Source organism: Meleagris gallopavo, chromosome 10, assembly GCF_905368555.1.
Source record: "Meleagris gallopavo chromosome 10, MGAL_WU_HG_1.1, whole genome shotgun sequence".
Taxonomy (NCBI): Eukaryota; Metazoa; Chordata; class Aves; order Galliformes; family Phasianidae; genus Meleagris; species Meleagris gallopavo.
In genome coordinates, this window is record NC_139413.1 from 12,699,414 (window position 1) to 12,725,115 (window position 25,702).

Consider the following 25,702-nt stretch of genomic DNA (forward strand, 5'->3'; position numbering starts at 1 on the left):
AGCTGAATACCTGACAGCAGAACAAAACAGAGAACAGCATTAAAGCCATGTAGCTGAGGTGCTGCATGCAAATTCAGAAATACCTGAATTAGTAATGTTGAAAGTCTAGCTAAACTAGACAGTGACTATGTAAATGAATGTTTTAATGATATCTTACTAGTTTATGGAGATCTATAAGTGCATACATGCAGCCTAATGGAATCCTAGAAGTTCAGCTAATACACAGATTAAAATATGTCTGGGTTTATGCAACAAATAAATACTTGAAAGTGCTTCTCTGCAATTTCATAATCTGGCCTATGAAACCCATATACAAGGTTTGAGGTACACATTCTTGTTTCCACTGGTAACAGCAACCACAGACAAACAACTCCCCATTGCCTATAATTTATTCTTTTTCAAAATTTAGATTAATATTCATTTAAACTGTGGCTACGGGGCATCAAGCACTGGTTATGCTATAAAAACAATAAGTTGAGTGCAAATAAAAATGATAATACATGGATTGCATCTCAGGCTATTAGTTACTCAGCATCTTAATACTGGGACTTCAAACACACCTCTGTTCACCTACTTCTTGTTCTGCTCATGTTGAGAAGACCTTGGAAATTTCCCAGCATCGAACAACCAGCAGTTGTTGACTGAGCGGTGGCAGAGCTGAGGCTGTCACATCTGACCTGTCCTCCCCATCTACAGATTCTGATAGCTAAAAGGAAAAAGTAAAATAAATAAATGCACCAATAATCTGGAGCAAGGGGATTTGTCCCTGCACTTACTCTGTTTTCACTTTTTTAAGGTTTGTACAATCACAGATACGAGGTGAGTGCATGTTGTCCTAACAAAACACTGAAAAAGCAGCATTTGAGCTCAGTATTCCTCTGTATCTGCAACCCAGCTGGAAACACTCTCCGGCTCTTCTCTTCCGGCGGACCAGGTCACTCCAGCTGGTGTTCACTCCACAGAGACAGTGCACAGCCCTGGGCTGCTGAGGGACCTTGGCCCTGCCTGCAGCACAGCACTGCTGAAGACAGCAGGATGAGCAGCAACCTCATGAGGTTTTGGGTTGCATTGGGTAAAAAATGGTCAAAGTGGTTTTATTTCAGTTTTGTTCTGACAGCAAGCACCAGGCTTGCTGCAATGCTGTTTTCTTACCACCAGCCCAGGGAAAGCTTCCACGGCTTCCATGGAACACCTGGATTTGATCTGCATGAAAAAGACTCATTCCTGCCCCACAGCAATGCCAAACTACATGGCTGTGTTGAACAACACATTCAGATTAGATGTTCTCTCGGAAACTTGCAGTTGTCACATTTTTAAATCCTTGTTCTGTCAGCATTTGAAACCTGTGCATTTTTAGAATCTTTTTTTTTTTATTTACACTGAAGCAGCTGGATTATACCATCAGCCAGCAGGAACCTGATACAAAACACTGGTATTGTCTGCTTGTTCCCAGTGTGTGCATGAGAAGATGGGGAGCATACATGCACCTGAATGAGAAAAAGCTCTATTCCATCATCTTTCTGCTTAGATAGACTGCAGCTCAATGTCCTGCCGTGTACCTGTAGGAGTGCAGTCCAGATCCAAAAGTTGGATGTCTGAAACTAGGTCCTTACATCAGTGCTTGAGATGACAAAAAAATAACCATTTTCTTAAGAAATTTAGGCTGTTGGACAGCTTTTTTGAGGCCAGCCAAAAATGCTGTGCATTCAGTATTTCTGAATGCATCTAATTTTAGGATCTCATTTTTAGAAATCTTGGACTAGAAACAAACCCATCTTGATATTTAAATGCACTGCAGAACAAGAACAAAAGTGAACAGCCCAGGATTGCTGCACAAACAAGCAGGCTGCAATCCGACGTAGCAGTGATTCCATCCTTCCGTCCTACTGGTGTGGATGGAGCTTCACTGCTGAGGGTAAAGACAGGCACAGCAAAGGAAGTATGCAGCATTTTATATACTAAGTGAAAAGATTACAAATATTATACAAAACAAAGATTTACAATGGGATGAGGTCATGCATCTTCAAGGAACAAAAGTTTTATAAAAGAGTAAATGAAATATATCTACATATATTGTTTTTTCCTGAAACTGCAGAGATCCCCAGAGACTTCAGAGGATTATTAGTCAGACCAAAGGCTGCCAGATGCTGCCGGAGCCCTGGCTGCTTGCCAGGAGCTCACGCCTTTGCAAGAGGGCAAGGAAGGGCAGGTGGAAACTGAAGGGTATAGAGCTCCCCAGAGAGACTCTTTTTGTTGCCATCGGTTTTGTGTGTATGCCTTCTTCGTAAGACTTTGGTTTGAGATTCACTCATGTTTTCCACCTAGAGATTTCATTATGTGGAAATTAGAGAGATTCTTCTTTCTTTTGACTATTTCTCTGACTTGAAGCGTTTTGCAACTATGTAGTGCTCTGGCATACATTTAACAATGGCTAGCCCTATGTTAACAGACACAGCATTCTACAAATTGTCTTTAGCAAACTAACTCAGACCATCCTCTGGAAAAACTTTCAATCCCTTCCTTCTTGAATCCTTTCATTTGCCCCACTAATTTCCAAGAGGAACAGCTCAATTATTCTTTTTTCACCTACCTCCAAACATTTTCTAGCTTATATTTTACAATCCGAATCCCAAAGTTCACTCCCGGTCTCCATATGAAAGTACAGTGAGGTGGAGCATTTATAGAACAGATGCCCATTTACAAGAAGTATTTTACCATCAAGAAACATATTTATGAAGACATTTCCATCCTCACTGCTAGGAGAGCCTCCATCCCAGCCCCACTCAGGACTTATACATACTCTGCATTCTCTTCTCATCCACGTGATACCGCTGCAGCCAAATGAGATGTAGCAAGAAGCAACATAGACACATTAAATGATTTTACTTGCCTGTGTTTTTCAGTCTATCATCAAGTGGTAACACACAAAAATTCCTCAAATAGTGAATAAAAATAATAAAAACAAAATTTGGAGTCACATTTTTGCGCATAGCCTGTTTGAAGCTATGGGAATGGTTGCATGGGTAGAGCATGGACTCGTCACGTTCATGACAGTCAATTCTTCAGGGAGTGCTAGCAGTAGATGACAGAAGTCTGTGGAAAAAAAAAAAATCACATTATTCTGAAGTAAAGGGAAGACAAAAAAAAAAAAAAAGAAAGAAAAAAGCTCATAAAGAAAGAAGGTGTAAGGAAAAGCAAACCCAGAAGGCAAGTCTGACTTTCACTAAGTAAACATCCCTTCTCCCCATGAGCAAGCGCCTCTGAGGATCAAGTTTTGTGGATTTTTCCCCTAGTCTGGAATTAACTACTGCCAAGGCTGCCAGACCTAGGTGCAGTCGTAGAAAAAACAGTTGCTTAATCGTAGTGTTTTAATCAATTTGGCAAAATGTATTACTTTTCCAATGACGCAGTTTGCTTTTTAAAATGATACACATCTGCACGGATTAACTCAAAAATTAGTTAAAATAAAGGTTTGTCTTTGAGAAAGCAACAGTTCAGTCTCCTGAAGGGTGAGTGAGGCTGAACATACCCCCATCAGACCGGCACACAGCACTCTGTAAGGACCTAAATAAATAACTACAAGAATGCACTTTATATTGCTATTAAGGCAGAGCTGCTTGTATCGTATATGAACCAGAGTAATTCTTATTTTACTGATGAGAAAAAAATGTATAATACTGTTTTAAGAATAACTGTTGGCTTTTCAAGCTCCAGCTCCCCAGTTAAATCCAGAGACATGGTTCAGGATATTCATAGATTAACCTTCATTTAATCCCAGATTCCTATACCATCGCATTAGTATCATCATTCAAGCAGGTGATGCTAATCTACAGAATAAATTACCATAAGGAGATATTTTCCTATGATTTAAGGAAGCTCTGTTACTGCTAGCTAAATTTTCCATGAAATAGGCAGGCACATCTATATGAGCATGCACGCACGCTCTGTCTGAAAGGAGCAGCTCCCCCACCTCCACACCAGCGGCACAAGGCCCCGCTCACTGTGACACTCTTCGCATCCCCTCCCTGGGGCACCCACCACCATCCTGCCACCTGTGCAGGCAGACATTCAGGACACAGCCTGGGCTTGGCCTCTCAGCACCAGCATGTGGAGCCCACCCTGCAGTTGCCTACAGCAAGGTTCAGACTGGGCAACTGCTATCTGCAGCGGCTTGTTAATATTCTAATAATAATTTGCAGCACGTGAATAAATAACACCAGGTTATCAGTCCTCTGTGCAGACCCTGATTATGCAGGTGGATACTTTATATTACAAATTATAAAGGAATGAGCATTTACCTTAAATTCTAACACCAAGTTCTGACTTCACCAACCAAGCTTAATACCACAGTGCTGAGACATGAGACAGATGGGATAGATAGATCTGAAGTGCTACAAATAAAATCTAAAACTGAACTTTTAAATATTCATTCTGAACTATAAAGAGAGCTGTGGCTTTTGTGTGCTACAGATGGCTTGGAAATTCAGAGCAAACAAAGGACCAATTTTTGAATACTCATAGCTGCTCTACTATAATAGCTGGAGGCCCAAAACTCCAGGGGTTTGAGATGATTCAACTCGATTCTCTTACCTGCCAAATTTCATCAAAGTGACATTGCTTTTACCATCTTATAGGGATGAAAGAAGTATGAATAGTGTGGGGTTTTTTTTAATGAAATGTGGACTGCTTAAGCTTGAACAAAAAATTACAATGTGAATGGAAATTGCAAGGTAAAGGGAAAATTTTCTTTTTATCGTAGACTCTGAAGCATAAGATGAAATCTGTACTTTGTGTAGATTGAAAGATTAAACAGAAACATTTGGTAGATTTAGATAAATGAAGGAAATAAAACAAACAAACAAAAAAATAAACATAATAAAAATCCCTGCCAGTCATAATCAATGAGAAACTGCTGATTGTCAAGTGCAGCCTTAGGTTTAAATCTAGGAGAAATACGTGTTTCTTTGTAAGGTAGCAGGGCACGACCTCATCAATCAGAGATTATCCTCTGCATAATAGTTTATAGAAAGAAACCACTAACACCAGCTTTTCATCTGCCTTCTAGACAACAGCAAGCTGATACAGATACAGCTGGAAAAGGCAATAAACTCATATAACTTAGTTGCTAATGCCATACACTGCAGCACTTACACAGCAGTGCGAGAAGGGCAGCCTCTGTGGTGAAAACCATACAAATAGTTCTTTTTCAATCTATTTTCTGTTGTCATTAGCCACTTCCCAAAGCCTCTGGCTTTAGAGAGATGCTTTCTTTCCTTTTGCATACAACTGAGGTTTTACAAGAACCAAACAGAAAAGTGAGACACAGAACTGGAGAGGGAGTGTCCCTGCAGGGGAGCAGGGACTGCCACTGGGGCACAGAGCACCCCTGAACTGCAAATGCTCTTCCAAGTGTACAAGCCATGGAGACAAACATGCAGTGCTGAATCACAGCTAGCAGTTAGGCTTATGGATATTTATGAGGCACCGCTGCCAACCACAATGAGGGAAAGGGAAAGAATCAGAGGGAAGGCATGAGTCCTTGATGGGAAAATCTAAGAGTTGTGTAAAGACAACAGATGCCAAGAGACAGTTGTAGGCTGATACAGGCTAGCATCAGGCTATGCTATCAGCAATATCAAGGGATGTAGCAATGGAAGGACGCATCCACAGAGGCAATGTGGCTGGCGTGAGATGCTAGGGAGAGGGTGGTTGCTGCAACAGTATGGATTGGATGGCACTGCTGTGATTATCAAGATTAGAGAACAGGCTATTGTGAAAAATCAAGATAAGATGGTAGGAGTTAGGACAAAAGTAGCAGCATCAGGCAGGGAACCAGTCTGTCGATCTCTGAATTGGCACAAAGTCACCAAAGGCACAAAGGGCTGTGACCTTGCAAGAGAGAGGCAGGTTCCTAGCATTGCCTGCAGACAACAAGGAGGATGTAGCAAGGCCTGAGGAGGCAAGCAGGAAGAGCAGGGTCTCCCTTTTGCCTGGGCTGGGTTCTCGGGTCCCTCAGAGCAAGGACTTCAGCCTCTGTAGGTGGCAGCCTGAAACTGTAGCTTTGTCTCTGTAACAAAGGCAAAGAGTGGGAGAGGAGCAGAGGGGAAGGGGAAGATGCTGCAAATCGGGCAGCTTTTCCAATGACCTCTCTGTCCTTTTGAGAGTAACGGCTTTCCAGGACAGAGTGTCCCAGCAGGATGCTTAAACGCCTTCAGCAAAGTACAATATTTGAAGATAAAAACCATACAACTTTTCATGAAATCTGCCTCCAATAAAAACATCTTTATTGCCCTGGGCTAATGTGTAAGTTAGTGAGATATAGTATGGTTCAACTTCTATAGCCATTTTATGTAATATGAAAAAAATCCATAGGGACTTTGTCAGTTAGTCCTCTAAAATATAAAATACAGTTTTAAGCTACACTTCCCACCATGGTATAAGCTATCAGCTATTTTTCTAAACACTCAGACTAACCACTGTCAGTCTAAGAAGAGTCAGACATCCTGACTTAATCACCTCCTTGTGACTCACTGCAGCGTGCCCCTTCCTTTTGAACATATATAAATCCTAATTATTTTTTAATCCTTTGCTAGAACACTGGCAAAACGACTGCTATGCTTGTGGCATACAAATGTGGATGTGCACAGGAACCACAGCTAGGATTTCAGAGGCCCTCCTGTCCAGTGAGCTGTGTGTCCCCAGTGGCACTCTGCACAAACTCCCACCTCCCAGCAGCAGTTCTCTTCTAACCTCTCCTGCTCGTCCTCCGTGGGGTGTGGGGGGGGCAGCAAGCATTACAGTGAGGCTACAGCCTCATCATGCAGGAGGACAGCGGTCAGTGTTACAAATGGCTTAAACCAAGCCCTTAGCTGAGTTTGGTCATCTGTACAATCAATTTGCCGATGTCCTGAGAGTAACTTTTAAAACCTGGGATTATTCCGGTGATCACAAATAACATTTTTTTGTGTGTGTCTGGTTTAGGCTACAGCTTAGGTTCTGTTCTTCTCCGCTGCAAAGGCTTGAAACCTAGCTATTTATAATCAACAAAATGTTCAGTGAGAACCAGGGCAAAGACACATTATGTTTGTCGGTATGTTGCCTCCTCTAAAATCACTAACATGACGACTCATGCATTCAAATCAGAAGAGGCAGCAGGACTCCTCCCAGTTCGCCATCTAATGCCTTTCAAACTGCCTTAGCTGTACTAGCAAAGCCAAAGACTGAGGGATAGGGGTTCAGTAATATAACCAGCATGGCCTACAACCACATTTGTTCCTTTTGCTCCCCTTCCATCTTCTGACTCATGCCAAATAAGCCTATTATCTTTTCATGATAAACCAGAAACCACCACATATTGTCAGAAGTGGTGTATACATACATATACACACACACACACAGGATGGATTCATACCACATCTGTAGAGCACTCTGGAATCCCAAAGGAAATCACAGAATATCTGGAGTTGGAGGGGACCCACAAGGATCATTAAGTCCAACTCATGCCTCCACATAGGGCAACCTAAAAGTTAAACCACAGATCTAAAAGCATCGCCCACAAGCTTCTTGAAAGTACAGGTCCAGTCCCTAGAGCTGTCCTTACAAGGATGACAAAGCTGAACCCATACTTATCATGAGCTTTGAGCTCCTACTGAACACAAATCACTGTTCAAATGCTAGCTTCTGTGTTATCATCCATCCTCAATTCCAGCCGACTGCTTGATTCACAAGCATCTCACAGCTCTTCCTCCCCAGCTCTGCTCTACATGCAGTTTCCTTTCCTGTCATGAAAATAAACAAGCCAGAGGCAGCTTGTGCTGCCTACTTTAACGTCCCAATTCCCTGGTCTACGAAAGACTATCTGCATCGCAGCGTATTTCTGTCCAAGCCTTTAGCAGTTAACTCTCCCCCAGGAACAGAACATTACTGGAGAAAGAAGCACTGCAAAAGCAGACTCCTCGCTGAGGTTGTTCATACACCAGATCACTGATTCTGGGAGACCAATGTGATAAACATGGCCTTAGCAGCTTTCTATGTTATCATAGTACGCTTAAAAAAGCACTCTTACAAAACATTCTTTAATCAGAAGAACTTTTTAATTTGCAATTTTAAATGTGAGCATGTTATAACTTGTAACTGAACATTTCTATAAAGATAATTACATATGGCAAGACAGAAAAACTTTTTAAAACATTTTCTCTTGAATGTGTGCCTGAATTCATTTACAACTGTTGCTGCTTTAAACACTTCAGGCAGAATAAGTGGATGGCACTAAACAGCTTAGCTGCAATTATTATGGAATGTCTGAGGTATAATTTCCCCTGCGGTTTTGTTAGGCGTACAAAATTCATAATTCTGATTTGTGGCAGGTACTTATTACCCATCGCAGGTGGAGATATGCAAATATTATTCTAGTAGGGGTGAACAGCCTTTATTTCAGTATTCAGCTATTAACGAGATTTGTGAGTCTGGTACTCCGGGGCCATTTAATTAATTAGATGGTACAGATAAAATATAAATTGTTTTGTAGGCTACACAATTCCAGTTCTAGAAGATGTAAAATATGGCTAAACGAACTTGGTATGGACCGATTTGTTGTTTCATGTATGGTACAGGGTACAAGAAAATCCTGCTTGCTATTTTTATCTATAATAATCCTGGGCAGAATCCTTCTATTGCCAAGTACTGCAGGAAAGAGATGTTATTTATTTATCAATACCATTAAGAAAGTCTATAAGTTCAGCTTTTTATAAAAAACCTGCTTGCTTACATAAAGCAAAAAGGAAAACAGGCACATTCTTTTATGCAATGCCAATATATGCATGTTTCAGAGTGAGCACACATTTTGAAGACATGCAGGTTTGGCAGGATATTATTGTCTCAAGGTCAGACGTTTCTATTTTAAATAAATCATTTCCATGGAGCAGGGAAGCCAAACTTTCTAGGGGAAAACGGAGAGGGAATCTACTACATTATTTTAGCATCTAGATTTTTAAATAATTCTATTAGCTGATTAATTCATGTAATTCCTTTTCCCAAGTATGATCTCTCAGCAACTCCAGAAGATTTCTGGAAAATCTGGATCATGGGCAGTGGGGGAAGAGAGGGGAACAACACAAGACAACAAAATAAACACCTTTAATCCATAAAGTGATGTCTATAATGGTTGCAGTAAAAGAGTCAACATTTGCCAAGAGTTACGTATGGTAAACCACATGGTGAGAAATTTACCCTGCCCTTATATAGAGGAAATAAAATGCAAGAGGCATAAGCCTGGAAATTGTTAGCAAACTGCCAGCATTTAAAGGCAAGCATTGACCGTTATATTAGATTTAAATTGCGGGTAAAATACTACACTGCACAATTACAGTACTCTAAACATTGAATGAAAACCAGTTACTTTCACTGAAGTAGGAGTATAATCAGCAGTCAGTCTTATTGGTTTATTGAACATATTTTGGGGTCCATTCCAGCTGTCTTTATTAGTTCTAATGCAAATGATTTTTACACTGCTATTTTGCCAAGCTCTGGTAGCTGTAGTACTGCAAACACACCCCACTGCTTTCTGTCTGCTAGAGATTTACTGACAAATATGATAAAGAGTACATAAAATGAATAACAACATAAAACTTGCACCATAATGGAAAATGAAAACTAACAGGAAGAAATTATACTGCAATCATTAAAAGCTATTGCATGTTTTTCTTCAATATAACTCAAAATCACATGAGTTCAAAATTAAATATCTGGAATTGCTCAGGTTGTTTCACTGTAGAGTGAAAATCATGGCTGACAGGGAGCCACATCACAAGCTGTTTCAGTGGGGCCATAACTCACTTCTGCTCCTTACTTGCACGCCTGGTGAGCAGAGCTTGTTTCTCTCCTGGCCTCTGTAAAGGTGCCCCATGCATGGCAACAGTGGGAAGAGTCTGGTAAAGATGGAAACAGGCTTGTACAGACCTACTCAGCAGGTGCCTGAGCGAGGTCTAAAATGTGAAAAAAAAGGACAGAATTTCATTCAAAGAAAATATTTCTGACTTTAGAAGCATCCTGCATTGGAGAGGTGCAAGCCTGATCACTTTGAATAGAACAAAATATGACCCGAGAGTCTGGATGCATACATTTTAGAATTTTAACTATAAGACTGAAAGTAGAACCAAGTCAAATGGAGGAGGAATTTACTGGGATCTGAGGAAAAGGGCCAGTCATACTTCGTGGGTGAAAAGAATTGATCAGGTAAGATATTTGCTGTTGCTCAGTCTTCAATGAGAAAAGCTAATTGTGACTGCAATGAGATTCACTGAATCTCAGGAAACTGCAAACCCATGAAGATGTATGGAGAAATGAGCTGTAGGTAAACAAGTCTGCCAAAGCGGCATCTAAAGCAGGAGTCCCAAGCTGTGGGTTCTTTGGACACAGACAGGTAACCTCACGGCTTGACTGAATTGCCAGCTGTGACTTTCACACTGAGAAACATGGGAATTTTGATGCTAGTGCAATGATAGTGCAAGAGAAGTGTTTTCATGCTGTACTTGTGTCAACACCTGAGAACATGGCAATATTAAATACAAAAGCAAACCCTGCAAACACACAATAGAGGTTGAGTGAACAGCTTGCAAAGAGAACTACATTGAAAGAGGTGGAGAAAATCTCCAAGGAGAGAAATGTATTTTGTTAAACAGAGAATAAGATAAATGACAGCATTATGTTTGGAAGAACCGCAGTAGAACCATAAGAAATACCTAAAATGTTCATACATGGGGAGCCCCAAGTTACCTGCAGGCTTTTGACAAAGCGCTGAAGAGTTAAAATCGTTCCAATCCCATCTCTCATGGCTGTGCAGATACGGCCTGCATCTGCTTCACATAACAGCAAAATGCTTGGGGGAGAGAAGGGAAGAAAAAAACATACATTTCCAAAGAATAAATACAGCAGAATAACATTTTGTGTTTAAATGCCTTAAATTGGATAAACAGGACCCCATGGGTAGAACCTGTAAAGGGCCATTCCTAAAGAAGATGAAATCTAGAAGGTATTTTAATTAAATCTTTCCAAGGACTTCATAAAAACCAAAGCCCAGCAGCAGTGTTCCATGTAGTACCGCGATGACAGCCCAGAGCTACACAGTCCAAAATGGAGGAGGCATTCTAGCTGAGAACATTTTTTTTTTCTCCAGGTATGCACACATAAACACATCATTAGTTCAAAATCAATGCACAAATGAGAGATGTGATCAGAGCATTACATTTATTCACAGTAGCACAGAGAGCACTGCAATGAACCTAAGGCAGTTCTGAGAGGTGGAGGAGAGAAGCGCAGTGGCGGGCAATTGATTCCTCTGAACACAGAGGAAAAGGCTGCCTGCTGCTAGGTGATTATTACCAGCATTTTTTCAGAATAATGTAAGTAAGCAACATTTTAGGCAGCACTGTAATATCCACCAGGCATAGTGTTTGCAAAGAGATAACAGAGCAAAACTCCTATCTGAGGAACCTCTGCGGTGCCCAGGGAGCGCACTGGCGGGAAGCTGGGTGCAGCTGGTGTTCCCTCAGCCATGTGCCCAACAGTGAGCGTAGCACCACACATAGATACAGGGTGGATAGGTGCCCTGTGTGAAAAGCAAGAGTTTGTGAACAAAAGCTATGACTTGAGACACCTCCACTGCAGCTCATGCCTGCAACCAGGCTCAGCACACCAGCAGGGCAATGTGTAAATATTAAATTGGTGAATAAATCCCTTTCTGTGTCTTGAGCAGGGTAAGGGAGGGATAGAAGGGCAATTTTAACATGTTAAGAACATCAAATGTTGCAACTGTATAGTAGAAATTCCTTTGTGACCGCAATGCTTTGGTACATCAAACAAAGAAAAAAACATATAGGTCCAGTAAACTAACCTCAAACAGACAGGCAACCAGCTGGAAGGAGTCACAAGCACTTGAGACTACATCCCTGAGGCAGACAGCAGGGCAGGAGGGGGACAGGACCAGCGGAGTGGAGCAGGGCAGAGCCACGTAGTGCCACAGCCACTACTGCCAGGATGAGCAGCTGCACCCACTCCACGTTCTGCTAAATATTTACCCCACCAGCATGTGAGCACAGCATTTCTGCAACCTTGCTGTTTACAGGGAGTGCTGGCCATTGTAGGGGCCAACTGTCTTTCTGGAGAGCACTAGAAATCACTGTAAAACTTTGTGCTGTATGTATAGATGACGAGCTGAACGGAGAGCAAAGGGAGTATTGCGGCAGATACAACATTGCCTTGGGTGATCAATCCGATCCAATGAGCAGCCTAAAGCAAACCAGCACCCAGCCCCATCAAACTATAAGTCTGTCAATGTTTCCCCCTCTTCCCTGCCTCCTGCTTACCCATATGCAGTGCTTTACAAGCTGCACACACTTCTACCACAGCTCCCCTGCCACTGATGTCTGGCAGGCTGCAAATAGGACCTCAGCAAGGTGAGATCAATTTACACACACAATTTAAGCATTCAAAAATTAATGCAACTAATCTTCTGCTTTCACCTGACAGGAAGTAAATAATTGATTTTTGCAATATGAAAGCACCCAAAAGAACAAACTCAGAACTGCACACTTTCACATGCACCCTCAGCTCCCCTTGTCAAACTCAAAACAGTCTTACCCAAAGGCTGCAGGCAGATTTGAGAAACATGTGTTCTCCCTGTACGATTTAATCATGATATGAGGAAACGATGGATTCTCCAAGAAGCCGATGGCTGTGTTGAACATGAAACAGCATCACCCAAACCCCTGGCACAAGCCAATGCTTGTGGGAATACAAGCAGGGAGACTGGCAGCTCAGGGTGTCGAAGCCCTTCCTTAATCTTTAACACGCAACCAAGGATGTACAGCCCTACGGACAAATCTTCTTCCGCACTTGAAAGCCTGGTACTGGTATAGCTACCGATGCTCCTCACCCAAGAGGCAACCTTGCTTTATAAACCAAACATTATTTTCCTGATTTTCCCCCCTTCTCCTGACAGCTCTCTACACTGCTACGTAAACATGAGCTCCTATAAAGCTGCTACAAGAGCCCTACAAGATAAAAGCTAGGTTGCTCAAGGACTTTTTCTCTGTATGGGCACTGTCCCACATGCCTGCCTGTCCCCTTCCATATGCAGCAACAACAGTGTGCCAGGACTTCCATCCTTAGTATTGAATAGGGCTTATAGGAGAGAGGAACAGAAAATAAACCTACCAATACAACAGATTTTTCTAACTTCTTCGCAGTTGTCTTTATGGGGGATTGGGGGCGGGGGCTAAGGTTGGGAGGAAGATCAATTTCTCCAGGACAGAACTTTGTTCAATGATCCTGAACACAGAGCATTACATCAGGTTACAGACAGTGACACGATACAAGTCAGAATCTGTTGATTATGGCTAAAAATCTGTTGTGCTTTTTTTAATTCTTAGAAATCTGTTCCACTTCGTACACCATGCACACCATCACTAATTTGTTGTATGGATGAAATACTTGAACAGTCTCAGCTCAGAAAAGCATTTCTGTGAAGATGTTGAAATTAACGGGTTTGAAGATAACGTAGTATTATATTTCCCTTTCTACTCAATCTGCTCATCTGTTTTTTAAGTCTGTAAATTCCAGGTGATAGTTAACCTTTCTGTTTCATGCAGTACTGTCTTCACAGTAGGGACAAGGTACACCAGACCTTCACAAAGTTCATCACCACAGGAGGAAAGTTACCAAAACCCTGCATAAAACCAGTGTTTCAAACCTGAACTGTGTACTTAACACATCATTCTCAACTACACTTCCCAGGAGGAAGGACGTTACCCTGGTACTTGGACTCCAAGCAGTATTTGAGCAAAGGATGATGGAGAACCTTTGTACAGCTGTGACATTATATTTTAAATGCATTCAAGAGTATATTTTGCATTTTACCACACCACTGCACTTTACAGAGCATAGCAACAGTTTCAGGAGAAAATCACACTTTTGAGAACTCTTCTTAATATTTATCCTCAACTTTTCCTTCATTTGTCTCAGGCCCTTGTTCCTGTCTCCAGCTCAGACAATGAATTATTCCTCTGCCTTTTTGCACTGTTCATACCTTGAAGGTACTATTGATTAGGAACAAGTCCTTCAGGTCTTTCCACATTCTATACATTTCTTGATATCATTTCCACCAAGTTACCGTTTTTGTTGATTTCTGTAGAACCTGCTTTCTCCTCCTGCCCTTCCATCTTCTTTCCAAAAGCTGGGAACAGGGGAGATGGAACTGTTAATGCTCCTCTGCTTACATCAGTATTTTTCTTAGCCTCAGCCTTAATATTGGCAGCAGTTCACATCTAACTGCAACTCCGGGCTTACTGATTCTGTCTTCTCAGGCTCATCGTAACCTGCAACAATTGCTCTAAAAGAAAAATTAGTCTCAAAACTTCCTAAGAAATGGCACACTAGTACAATCCCTCCTACAAACAAAACAAATTCCTCTTTGTTTTAAGAGAATTTATAGTAACACTCTTCATCACCATTCTGCCAGTTCATCCCTTAGCAACAGTCTTGCTGCAGCCCCGTTGGACAGATGAATACACTTTATTTATACTACTATTTTACATATACAGTTCTGGGAGAAATAGCACAGACAAACAATCAGTTATTCTTCTCTTGTTCTGCGACATACAGAGCTCTCCCCATCTGAGCTTTATTTAAAGTATTCTTTCTTCTTTAATCTTGATTATTATCTTTCTTGGTCATACCCTGTATTCTCAGTATAATCACAATCTTTCCCATCTCAGACCCCCCTTTACCCTCTGCCTTTTGCTCTCATTGAGCATTCACTCCTATGAACAAAAGAGTTTGAGTCAGATGAAAGATAGGGTTGCATTTTCTTCTGTTTTTCTTATTATTTTATCAAAAGCTTATCATTTTCTCCAAGAACTGAAGTGGCACTGAGTATTGTCAAAGGCTAAGAGTAGTTTATCACATTTTCACCTCAACATATTACAATTCACTTGCATGCCATCTACTTTTAGCACATTTTAAATAATATATTCTATGTCTTTAACAACATGCTGGAATGACATCAGCATCTCCAGCAGACATACCTACCTCCGTGCCTGCACAGCTCTCTGTCTGTAATATCCTGTGCAACCCTTTGCAGCCTCAGCATTTCTCCTGGAGCATCTCCTGAAGTCTGCACTTGGATTGCAGCATGTCATAGAACAGATTCTTTCCTTTTGGACAACCTCAGCCCCATTTCCCTGCAGTCACAGGCTGCATCACCCCGAGCGTGCAGATTCTTGGCCACAGGGCACTTTGTCACTGAACTCATGTTTTGTCTCTCCTGGGAATGAGAAAAAGTGTCATTTTGCCTTCAGTGCTATGTAGGATTTGCCAACAAGTTACCCAGAGGGGAACTAAAAGCAAATAAATCCCAAGGCTATTTGGAAGCCCCAGTTTCCTCCTCAGGTTCTGGCTGGTATCTTCTTTGCACAGCTCCACAAACACACTTGAGATTTTGGCATATCTGTGCTCATACGTAAAACAAGGAATGCCTGTGCCCTGCAATTTTAACAGCGAAAACAGATACAAAAATTTTGGTTTCTATAAAGCAGTGATTCCACACAGCGAGACACAGTTTTGTGGGGTTTCTTTTTACTTATTTTTAGCATTCCAAATTGCTACAAAAATATTAACACGCACCATAAAGTGGCTTTTTAAACAATAGTACTATAAAACACTACTGTCCCTTTGCATGAATGTTTTAAGCGGCTTGTCCTGGCAAGAGCCAGTTATCACATTATACCTAGAATATGCTGCTGGAGGTTAATAACCACACTCCTGTCTGACCATTGGATCTCCAGAAATAAAATAGTGAAATAATATGGTTAAAAGCTTGTTTTAAAGGGAGAAAAAGCACATTTGTTGGATAATTCAAGTATTTGTCTACAGAGATACAAAGATTTGCTTTAACTCAGTATTTGTTTAATACTGAGTGCTGAGAACATCAGTCTCTACGGATATTAAAGATGCATCTGAATTAAAACTCAGAAATTTGGAGATGTGGGGAATCAGATGCGCTGGTCCAGCATCTCCAAAGCACTCGCTGTGAATTCAAATGTGCTATCCCTTGGAAGACTACCATACCTGAGAGAAGTTTCTGTTTGTAATCTTGAGGAACAAGACGACTCTGGTGCTACCAGTTACACACATCCCGTCCCAGCAGAAGGCACTATTTTTACACATTTTGCTTAAGTTTCTTGCCTACTTTATACCAAAACATAACATGAATGGTGAACAAAGTGGTTATTTAAAGGAAATATTTTTCTGTGTTCAGACTCACAAATCAAACTGCAGTAGGGAACTGTGTAAAAGTAAGGGAAAACAGAGAGCTGCTGACAGCAGCCCCATGTCCCACAGTGTTATGGCCCCTGGGATTGCCCATCTTCACACAGCACCACTCTGCCAGGGCACTAACATGACCTCATTATTACCCTCAGATTAATTATTTACTCTTTTCTCATCTTAAATCTATACTGACAATCTCATGGCAGTATCCTTCAGCCCACAAATTACTGGAGGTCACTAAGAGATGCTGGAAGAGCTGTACAGTCTGCATTACCCTGCTACAGCCTGCAAGCGTGTGCTTGGTGCATCTATCCCAGCTCACTGGCCGTGCACACAGCAAGGCTGGCAAGCAGGCAGCTCCCTTCTCCCTGTCCTCCAAACAGGAGGCTGCTGTGCAGCAGTTGCTGATGCAATACATGTGGTTTGGTGCACAAGCTATAGTGGAAGAACAAAGGGAAAATCCACCAGCACAGGTTGGTTCAGTTGATATTTTTAGCAGAAAGCAGTGATTTATTCCTTCACCCTGCCACAAAATAACACGGTCACATCATAGACCAGAGGCAAAGGGCTCTTGTTAAAGCCTTCTGAAAGGGAAATGGCTCAGCACATGGTGTGGTCCTGGTGCCTCCTGCACTGCCTCCAGACTACTCTCAGGTTAGCTGAAGTGTCATCTGCCGTTGGCGAGGTCTGCTAATGAGCTTGTGCAAAAATTGAGCAATGAGATCCTATGATCCTCATCCACTGCCATAGGTTTTTTAAAGCTTTGATTCTTGCATCGATATTAAAAACCACAGTAGCATTAAAATCACTTTGTTTGCACTGTAGCTTTTGCAGCACACATACATATGCAAGTTAGACATCTGTAAATAGTGCATCTATCTAATGTTTGGTAGCTTGACAAGCTTCTTATTAGTCTTTAGCAAACTGCCTTTAAAAAGTTAGCAACTTACTTTCCAGGAGTTCTAAGAAAAATCAAACTCAATCACACACCTGTAAAATAATTCAGGACTGAATGGAGGACTTTACAGCTTATCCATAAGAGATACCAACAGCTATAGGAAAGGATAAGCCTACCCCTGGAAAGGCTCTCTCTGTGTTTCCATTAGAGATTTCAAATTCATTCTGATGTCACTGGTGAAGTGTTTGGCTTTAGAGGTCTCATATCTGGAAAACTATGCTCTCCTGGTTGCACCACTTAAAAGAAGCAGAAAAATAATAAGCTAAATGCATCTGTTTACACATGAGAGTTATACATGAAAGACAGCATGTCCTGCCCATGGGCAACACTTCAGGGTTCATTCTGACAAAAACCTGATCAAGGTGTGTTTAAAGCCTTCATACAGGAAGGCAAGTAGATGATAGGTACAGACATTCTACACAGAACTCAGGGGCTTGCACCACTGCATGTAAAGATTGCTTCAATCTGATGGTATGATCATCCATACAAAAGCAGGTCAAGCAGTAGTAAGAGCACAGCTTAATTAATTATAGAAGCATTTGTCTTTTTTAAATTATTTTTTTTACTTCTAAAGCAGATTTTTTTGGTGTGCCAACTGCAAGCCAAATATTATCTATAAGACAAAAGGAATATTTTGGCTAACAGTCTCTTACTCTCTTTTGAATGTCAGCACATGTCCCCTTGGCAGATTCCAGTAATCCAGGGGCTACCAGATGGCTGCGTAACAGCAATGCCCAAAACATGCTCTGAAAGTTAAAGAATCACAACAGAAGACAATGAGTGGGCATTTCCAACACATACTTGTAGTCACTGCTTTTTTATTTGGCTGGATACCCAAGAACATCATCTGGAACTGAGCATAGCCTGGTGCAACACAGCTCTGCATAGAGCTTTCTGCAGATACTACTCAAGATGTATATAAAACAGTGCCATATTTTAGAAGAGCTGATTTTAAAATCAATGTAATAGAAATGAATAGAAAATGCCAAGAATAATTTTCTTGCAGTGTTTTCCTTTGGGAATGCTTTATCTCCACACAACAACGCTCATTTGGGTTTTGAAACTTCAGCACAGGGGTTTTCTTTATTCTTAATTAGGCATTTTACATATCCCCTCTTCTAAACCTATATTCAACTTATTTTATAGCTAAGATTTTTTTTATGTTGATTCTTTCTTTGCCTTATTCAGTATCTTTTCCACTTAAAAGCAGCATTACAAGAAGTGTTCCCAGTTACAGGTGCACAGTTCAGCCATCAGGGATATGTAGATAAGAAATTATCCACAGTTTCAAATTTTTCCTCATCTAGACTGTAGGAGCTGTACCAAACCTTGCCTGACAATGGCATTTTTATAAAAGCTTAGCTCCTGCCTGCAGAACCTCATTGATTCAGGAGATGTGCTATAAGTGATTATTTATATTCAGACTTTGTAAGAAAAGAAAATGTTATCTAAGAAAATGGTATAAGATAACATGAAATATTCTTTGGGAGATGGCAACAAGGGCTATAGTCAGAAGACACAGTTTCTGTATAAAAATAAGGAGTTTCCTTTACAAGGCAGGGGATTGCTGAAAGAAGCAGAATCAGGTCTGTGTGCTGGGCACAGGACAGCAGCAGTACCACAGCCACTTTAGGCCCCGCACAGGAGCACGCATGGGGGTGTGGGCACAATGACAGTGGGGCACTCCTCATCACACTACTCAGAGTCATGTCTTTGGGGCTGCCCAAACGTGTAGAGGTAGCTGTCCTTCCTTCAAGGCTGGCAGTTTTCTCAGGGCATTGCCTGTCAGCATAGGGGCCCGCACAATTGTACAAGTCAGCACAGCACTTGAAACATGGAAATGCCAAATTGCAGTTTAATTTTTCTCTATTTTTCATTATAAATGTACTAACAGTATGGAGCAGGAGACCACGCCATGCCTGACATCATGCCCCACATGCTGAGTGTGCACTTGCATGTCCTGCAGACAGCAGCACCTAGTGCAGCTGCACTTCCCCCAACTTGTGCATCAGTTCAATGCCGTATTGCTCCCTAACTTTCCTGGGTGACACCTTCTTACTAACTGGGACTGCACTAGACCGATCAAGGCAAACAGAATTATCCAAGATAATTAACATTTCTATAGGGCACCGACAATTACACGCAGATTTGAAACCCAGCGTACAAAAGAGCAGCACCAATTACCATTCTAGGAGAATTCTCATTTATCACTATGTTTACTCATAAACATAAAATTAGCGATGTCGGGATTAAGATTAGAAACAACATGAGTTGCTGTCACAGATAAAATCCTTCCAAGTATATTTCAAGCACAACGCATGCAATATCTCTTAAAATACAAATAATAATAAAGTAGCATTACAGATAATCTAATGTGATGTATTACACAGAATAGAGAAAAGCTGTGATCTAGTTAGATTGCTTGCTAGCAATATACCTTAAAAAAAAAGAGGAAAGACAATAATCTGTAGAACAAGGTACAATATTTAAATGACAAATAAAATCTGTGTCACTTCTCTTATTAGTTGCAAAGTTCAATTACATAATTCAATCTTTTTTTACCCCTCAAAAATGACCAACATAAGGTTGGTAAGCAGAGTTGTTTCACAAAACTGTATTTGAATAGTAAAAATGAGTTTGATTGTTAGAAGTCAAAAGATAATTTTGCTGTATGCCAGAAGCTACAGGAGGAACACAGCGTACAAAGACATCAGTTGTATTTCTGTCATTGCCCTGCAAAGACAGTACTTCCTCCCAGACTTTCAGACTCATGGTGGTAACCCAACCGTTAGCATTAAAAAAATAAAAAAAAAAACATAAAACCATTCATCATCAAAATCCTGAATGTGATTCTAAGAGAAAAAAAAATCCTGTCAGCATGTCAAAGCAACAAAGAGGGGTCCAGCAAACTGGACACTTGTTCAATGTATATGTGCTGTGCTTCCCTCCAACAAAATCCCAACAAGCAGAGGACAGTAACTGCAGGCAGCCACGAGCCCACCACACTCAGATGGGACGCATCACAGGGACTAATTAATACATGATTAGAAATATTTTTTAAAACAAGTTCCCTTGTTGGGAAAACAAGATATATTCTTCTTCAAGCCCAGCTCCAAGACCAAAGCCATGGCAACTCATCACCAGATCCCAGGCAGGAGGACCCATTCAAGCAATATGAGAACACCAGTAAGTTCCCAACTACAACAGGCTCCTGCCCTACCTGGCTCAGCCTGACCCTTGCTCAGCCTGACCCTTGCCCAGCCTGACAGCAGGTTCACTGATTTCAGCCTTCATCTAAGGCGATGTGAACTCCTTCAGAGTCTTCACGCTGATAACGGTTATCAGTGGTATAGCTCTGAGGGCCAGGACTGTGGTGGCCATCAGTTTTCAGTATTGTAGATAAATAATAATAAAAAGCACTATTTCCTTTTTCCTAGCATTTTCTAGGGTCTCAGATTTTCTTCTTGTCACTATGTCACTAGTAATTCCTGCCATGCTGTGTCACACTAAGCCCAACACAGCATGACAGAGCCAGTAAAGGCAACAAACACCAGTAAAGCAGAAAAGGGCCTGTGCATCCCACAGCACCGGTCTGGGGGTCTGCTTCCTAGAACCCTATTTTAATCAGTTACTACTGACATAGTTGTAGTGCAACTATGGAGGAGCCATAAGTCAAACTCCTTTTTGAAGGGGAAGTGTGTGTGTGCTGGGGAGGTGTGGAGGGGAACAATAATATTTTTATTCCAGACCTAAATTTAGACCGCAACTTTTAAGTGAATTCTTAGAGTAGTAAGCTGAGTTCTTTCTCACCTCCTCTTGTTTACAGTCTCTTAGACTGGGATCCCACACTACCAGTGTCACCCAGGATGTCATTTTTTTCTCTTGGCAAGTAAGCACATGCGAAAGAAAAGGCATTACATTTATAATGACAGCAACAGAACTTGCTAACATAGTTTTTACCAGGATTCAAAGGGACAACTTCAGCTTTCCAACATGAAACATGATGTCTCTGAGCTTCACATGTGTTCTTCCACCCTGCCGAGCTCGTTTTAAAATGCAGAATCACCGTAATTTAATATTAGACTATTTCACAGTACCATTCAAGCTCAGAACAGAAAAGAAACAGCATTAAAAGCAGTGAAATAAATCAAATGAATCATCTGAAAATAAAATTAGGGCATAAATAAAACAAAAGCAAGGCCAGGAACAGACAGACCGTCTCCTCACTCCCTCTTGGGACAGATTTCCTTCAGCACAGCTTCAGTCTCTCACTGTGACATTCCCCGGGCTCCCAGGGCCTGGCAGCACTGGGAGCCATGTTGGGAAGCTGGAGGCACTGCTCAACACTGGCATAGCTGGAGGTGTGAGGATAGCCATGCTCCTGGGTGCCTGTGTGTGGTAGGAAGGTTGTTTTAATCATTGCTTTAAAGAATGATTAATTTTCAAGCACTTTTTTGTTTCTTTCTGGACCTCAGAATGCCCCTCCCTCAGTATTTTATACATTGGCTCTCATTTCTCACTCAGATTCCCACCTTCCAGCACCCATGGGTTGGGCAAGTTCCTACTGGCACAAAGGGAAGGTCTGGGGGCTCCTCTTCCTTGTTAGGGCACACACTTGGGTTTGGGAGGGAATGGTTCTGGTGTACATTAGCAAAATGCAATACTAAAATGATAATATTTGGAGGAGGGGAAGAGAAAGAAAAAGAGTTGTGCCAAAGACAGTCCTGAAAGGAGCAAACTTCTCTTCCTGGTAAAAGAAACCAAAGGTTGTTGCTTCCACATGACAAGAATAGCATTTCTAACATTCCCTTTCTTAATAGCACCTAAGTTCTCTCAGGATTCAATGTTTACGCTCACAAAAATCAATTTTTCGCTTTTATTAAAAAATTATGTACAGTAAATTGCTGCTACAACACAATCTACACTGTTTAACATACCCTGCTTTGATTTACTGTTCCATCCATAATCTGCTCATGATTAAGCTTCTCAAAAACAATCCACTAGCCTTTCTAAGTGATATCAAGTTGTTTGTTTTTAATCTGCTGAAAATCATCCTGTAGACAGATGCATTATTGAAGAATTACATTTTAATTTATTTTCATGCAGTGCCTGTGATGGGCATTTGGATTAACAGAATATGATAATGGTTCTTTGTGCCCGTATCTATTCAAATCAAAAATTACCTGCACACGCTGTCTCTGATGGTGGTCAAAAATTGTACAAAGAACTGAGAATAGTGCTTCTTAATATCACACAGCTCCGCCGCTCATCAATGAGTCTTTTTCTGTTCTAATGCTTTTGTCATGTATATGAAAGTCATTATGTAGTTTAGAAAACAGGAGATGAAGTGAAAGAGGAAGATCAGGGACCTGGGATGCATTAATATTCTACCAGCGTCAAAGATATTTCCCTCGAGGGGCTCCTACAGGCCACACTGTTATTACAGTGCCTATCCATTATCTTCTGCTGTACTTGGTATTAAGACAATAATGGAGAGAATAGGATTATGTGCAGATGATAGGAAATGCGAAGGCAATTCAGCAAGATAGGAAATGAATGGAGACATGATTCTTTCATCGAAGCTCGGGATGGTATAGCATATGGTAAGGAAAAAGATAAATGAAGCAAAATGAAATCTTTACAGGTTAGCTAGGGTAAAATGAGTGTTTACATAGAATCCCACGAGTTTAACCTTTTTGATACAGAATATTGCAGCTTCTTTCTTTAATGCACTGGTGTATATTCCTTCCGAGGTCTGCTTTGATCTGAAAACTTACTCTACACGCATAGGGAAAGGACCTATGTTAATTCCATAGAGGCGGTCTTATGCAGCGGATAATTCTTTCATTCATGGCAAGAAAGGGCTTCTGTATTTCATCTCCTTCCCCCTGCTAACAAATAAACAGAATAAAGTCCAAACCGCAGCAAGGAATGAGCGAGCAAACCTGAGCTGCGGATCCCCTTGCTAAATGCTCAGACTGTTTCACTACTGGACACTTTTAATTCCTCTGGCCAAGCCTGTGCTGACATCAAGTAACATAGGCTCATCGTTTTAGGATGCCAGCAGTGCATTACAGTGGTGATAAACAAAGACGGGACCAGACCGTGCCATTTACAGACATTTCTCCGGCTCAAGTCTGCCGTACTTTTTAAATTAGGATAAATCACACACACGCACTTGTTATAACAGCACAATGCCAAAAGAGATCATCGCCGTTCCCCAAAGCACGATACCATGTCACTCCTTTCAGTGGGTGCCCAGAAGCCTCCCGGCAGCGCTCAGAACCCACAGTGCCAGCGGCAGCAGGGCACGCTGCGCAAGGCTCGGCCGGCACAGCCGCGTGCGCCCTGCACTCACACCCAGCGCTACCAGGCGAGGAAGCCGCCCTCACACCGAGCCCAGCTCCGCACGCAGAAGCCCTCACGCCATCACCCGCTGCACGATTTTCCTCGCAGGCCCGGCCCCGCGGCGTGGGCGGCCGCCAGCGCGGCTCCATGCTGCTCCCTGCTGTCTCGGCTCGCCAGCTTTCCTTCTTCTCCCTTTGTCTTGGCCTGCGGTTCGGCCGTCATGGCTTGGGTGTCGGCGTGCCTTGGCCGGCACTGCTGCTATCTGTGGTCCCGATTGCCGATTCTGCCCCGAAATACACCCATGAAGTTGCCAAAACAGAGAAACACAGGAAGGTGATAAACAGCAGCAGTGGAGCTGCCCTGTTGCTCCTGTTGCTGCCCCCAGGGGCTCACGCTGGGTGACACCATTACCCCCAAAATACTGCTAAAAAAACTGTAAAGAAAACTGCCCACAAAGAAGTCACAGAACAAACTTCATCGTAGGGCTGGCTGCTGACTTGAAGAAGAGTATTTATGTTATGCTTATGTTTTAACATTGCATAACATAGTGGACACTTATTTACAGAAATGTCTCATTAGCATAGAATCATAGAATCTTTTGAGGTGGAAGGGACACTTAAAGGCCGTCTAGCTCAACTTCCCTGCAACAAACAGGAACAACCAAAGCTCAATCAGGTTGCTCAGAGCCCCATCCAGCCTGACTTCAATGTCTCCAGGGATGGGGCACCCACCACCGCTCTGGGCAGCCTTGTGCCAGTGCCACACCACCCTCACTGCAAAAAACTTTTTTGTTATATCCAGTATAAATCTCTCTTCCTCTAGTTTAAAACCATTGTCTTATTTAAGAAACACCTTAGTGATTTTTCAAGGAGAGAACCCTGGGAGGGTTTTGCAAGAGCCGTGCAAGTGAGACCACAGCCACCTTCCTACAAGAGGCTGGCATCCAGCACCTGGCCCTGAAACTCCCATGAACAAGAAGCTGCCCAAAGCCCTGCAGCCTCCACCTGCAATACAGGCCCTATTCTGGGACATGGCAGAAGGATACATTTTGGTCTCACAGTGAAATCCCAGGCTTGAGGCTATTTCCTTGCTCACTTCCCCCGAGGAACATGTATGTAGTGTAGAAAGCTGAGGTTTATGGGGAGAGGCAATATCTTTTATGAGACCAGCTATTAGAGTTGGGAGAAAAAATAGACAAGCAAATAAGCCATTGTCAGGTCTGAAACAGAGGTTGCAAACTGCAGTAAAAGCATGTTGGTAAGATGTGCTCTGGGATGAAATTATTATGCTATCAATTAGATGATAGGAGAGGAAAGGACAACTAGCACCTTGGAGCAGCAGGCAGCTCGAGCACAGGGAGCCACACACAGGTCACTCACTCCAGTGGGACAGAGAAGTGAGAGACAGAGAAACCAGACAGCAGTTGAATGTAATTGAAAAGTTAGCAGGAAGGGAGTGGAAATGACAGTATGTCATCAGCCCCTCTATTGGGTCTTGCTATAAAGTATCTCCCACTTGCGAGTTTTCTTTTTGGTTGTTTTGTAAATCTACTTTGAGCACCAGAATGCCAGAGCAGGCAGATTATTTTCTGAAAATGTTTATCCGGTGATAATGGTGTTTCTGTACCTTAGTGAAAAATAATTTACCTATGAGCTGCAGATCAACTGTTTGATCTTTTCTGCTTTGCCTAATATATTCAAAACCATTACAGACACTGTTATAAAGTCAATCCCAATACACCTATGGAAAAGATTGTAACTTTTTAAAAAATAATTTCTTCTGTAATAATTAAGAGATAAAATTTCATATAAATTTAATACTGTTGGTCACAGAAATGAATGCCCTCTTTTACTTTCCTCTGTTACAAAGAAGAGATGTAATATGTAAGCTCCTTGCCATGAGAATGATTCCATTTCCAAACAAAGAGCTCAGAACACCTTTGGGAATGTGAAATAATCACTAAATACAAACTACTCACTAATTCAACTGTGCCTACCAACTTGCTGCATTTGAAGTCGGGAGGAAGGATAAAAATGCTTGGAAACACAGAGCGGGCAGAAAAATAACCCTTTG

The 25,702-nt window shown here is 41.7% G+C and overlaps 1 long non-coding RNA gene across 2 annotated transcripts in view; it reads right to left on the minus strand.

The window, feature by feature from the left end:
• Positions 1–2,302: 2,302 nt before the first annotated feature.
• The window catches only part of LOC146543706 (uncharacterized), a 147,406-nt gene continuing 124,006 nt past the window's right edge, over positions 2,303–25,702 (minus strand). For both annotated transcript variants that reach the window (XR_014885222.1, XR_014885221.1), the window contains one exon: positions 2,303–3,093. This is a non-coding gene — a long non-coding RNA (uncharacterized LOC146543706). The remainder of the gene's footprint in view (positions 3,094–25,702) is intronic.